The sequence below is a fragment of the Coffea eugenioides genome, unplaced genomic scaffold (assembly GCF_003713205.1).
Source record: "Coffea eugenioides isolate CCC68of unplaced genomic scaffold, Ceug_1.0 ScVebR1_2879;HRSCAF=3991, whole genome shotgun sequence".
In the NCBI taxonomy this organism is placed as follows: Eukaryota; Viridiplantae; Streptophyta; class Magnoliopsida; order Gentianales; family Rubiaceae; genus Coffea; species Coffea eugenioides.
The window spans coordinates 14,929-18,079 of record NW_020863406.1 but is presented as its reverse complement, the minus strand read 5'-3'; positions in this window follow the sequence as shown (position 1 = coordinate 18,079).

Here is a 3,151-nt window from a genome sequence, read left to right as displayed (position 1 = left end):
AATTTGGAGATCAAGTAAATGTCATCAGATTCCTAACAACAGGGGACAAACTCAAGTGGACAAAACAGCTACCTACTCCAACCACTACGGTACCTACTACAACAACTTTTCCACCTACTACAACAACTTTTCCACCTACTCCAACCACTATGGCACCTACCCCAACAACTACTCCAATAAAGAAAGAAAAAGAAAAAGATACCGAGATGGTATCCGAGGCAAGTTCAAATGACTTTCTGATGAAAAAGATGATTCAAGATCCAAGACTACTCAAAGAATATTTGGACTATTTGCAAAAGCAGGATAAAAAAGAAGAAGACAACAAAATTGACGAGTCAGCAGAATCATCCGAATCTACTTTCGATCCTTTCGGAGGACTATGCGGACAAGATCCAAATGACTTTTGAAAAAGATGTCGGCCACAAATAAAGTATCGACTCAAAAGACAAATGAAATTCAAATGAAGATGAAATGAGAAGTCCCGAGCCTCTATAAATAGAATCAAAATTCAGAAGAAAGGCATCGGCGAATACTACTAGACTAGATCAGTGAAAACTCTCCTTATTTTGTAATTCAACCAACCTCTTTTCAAGTTCAACCACTCTTTTGTATTCAAGCATCTTATATATTCAATAAAGAAGATTCAAGGTTTCTACCATACAAGCTTCCGTTGTCTACTCAATATTCTTGTAAGTTCATTTACATTAAATCTATTATTTTTCTATGCAATCATCAATAGAAAACAGCCTGATTGAGCTGGACACTTGTTTCCAATACTTGATCAATATGATTAAATGATATATGATTGGTTTGATCGGGCAAGAGTGTACTTTATCGCACTTGCCCTTATTTGATATATACTTGTTTATTGTTGAAATTGATTTGATATACTTGTTTATGATGTGCGCACTTCCTGGAATTCCAGAAATCCTGCGGCAAGTTACTCGAGTCGAGCCGGCAAAGGCTTGGTCGATTGGGTAACGAACCCTGGGTCTCTTGTTTGTCGAGTGGAGTGATATCTTCTCGACTAATCGGTATACTCGAGTATTACCACCAGTGTTTATTGAGGATTTTGGGCCCAGTAGGGGGTTTGAATGGTGGACGGAGAGTAGTGTAAGTGGTGTTCTACTGGATTGGTTACTTACTTGAAAGTTGACGGAGTGTCAACTATTACGTGATCAAGCTCCTGGTGATGCATTGGGAATTTGGCTCCTGAGAGCCATTCGTATCCTTATACTTTGAGATGATTGGTACTTGTAGTGTTATTGTTTCTTTTAAAACTTTACACTCGCTCGTTTTGAGATTGCTACTTGAAGTGTTATTGCTCACTTTTATAAACTCTTCATGCTCATTACTTTGCTATATCGAAAACTTGTACTTATAAATAATGGTCAATTTGCTATTTGGAACCTCACTGGACTTTTAGCTCATTCCACGCCATTTGTGTTCCTTACAGGGGTACGAGCGAGGCGTGAGACGTGTACAGACTAGCGTAGTCTAGTTGTTTTGAATTTTGTAAATGTACTCGCACTAGTCGCTCGATTAGGGTTGAATGTACTGAAAACTTAAATCTTTTAATGTATTTTGGGATTGTATGGGTGGTTGAGATAGAAATGAATGTATTTGTATGTTCCAAACTTGGGAACCGTTATTTCGTTTATTATTGAGGTTGCCCTTATTTTAATTGATACGAGTGAGTGAATCCTGGCGACAGTTAGGCAGGCGGTCCGCTAAACCCTAGGGTACGCCCAGGGGGAGGTGGGGTTGTCACAATTCTCATACTGGCCTCGTGAAAAATTTCCGTAGCTAGGAATTGAAGTTTCGGAATTAACGCTTTTATTTCATAAATAATATCATTCTGCAAGCAATTGAAATTACTCAATTATGGTATATGTGCGTTGCGAATTTTCTCTTTTCTAAATTTCAAAATTGTTTAAAATTGACTTATGAAATTAAATTGGCTATCATTTGGGTTTCATGTTTCGTAATTCCATGAAAAATCAAGAATCGTGTTTTGGGTTTCATGTTTTGGTGATTTTTGTGTAATTAGACTATATGACGTAGACCTAAGAATCATGAAAGAATCAAGAATTATGAAAAAAATAACAAGAAAAAAAATATTCTAAAAATTCGAATTTGAGAATCATTTTTGAAATTAATGTTTTTATTTATCCTTACTTATACAAAAGAATCACTTTTCCGTTTCTACAGTGGAACGATTTTCAAGTGCAAAGCCGTGCTTCAGACCGTTGTACTTTCAAGTGTATCAGTCTGCTTCTATAGGTTGTACTTCATTCTTGGTCAATATATGAGGTGTTAAGTCCAATTTTGGGTGTCCATCAAGTGCCATATAAATTTGAAACAAAATTAGTCTCATGTGTAATTTACGGTTTAATCCATGTAGATGTCTTTTTGGTCGTCAAATTAGAGGTTGCACCAAGGATAGCTTTAACCTTTCAATTAGATTTGACAACAAGGTTAAATCATTGTCTACCATTACCAAATTTTTGTTACCATGTTGCACTTCTAGATGCTGATTATATGGATCTTTTATTCCTAACCTTAACCATTTTTGTAATTTCATACTTGTTGAACTTTGGACGCCGCTACCTCTGAGGCCCCGAAAATTCGTTTTCTATGGTTTTGATTAGTTTAACTTATTTGCCTTGCTTTTTGGTTACTTTACTGGTTGAGTCATACTTTTTATCCTATTACCTTATTTAATTTGGTGCATGTTTAATTGGGAGCATGTTCAGTTTCATAGTGCATTATACTAGTGTGACCAACTAGTGTGATATGTGCAATAAATTTGGTGAATTAGAGGGATTTTTGCGCAAAAAGGATTAAGTGACAAGAGTCGTTAAGAGTTAATTGAAGGAGAGCTAGATATTTTGGTGAATTAGAGACCACTAGATAGATATTACTCCTTGTTTTGCCACTTGTCAAACAACTACAACTTTTTGACCAATTAGATAAGAATTTCCCTTGGCTTGCCATTGTCACTCTACTATAAGTTCTTGACCAAGACTAAGAGTTAATATTTATCCTAAACCAAGCTATTATTTCAACACCATTTATTCTTCTTCTTTCTTTAGTGAGAAAACAAGAAAGAAAACAAGAGAAAACCAGCCTTGATTCCTTATTTCATTAG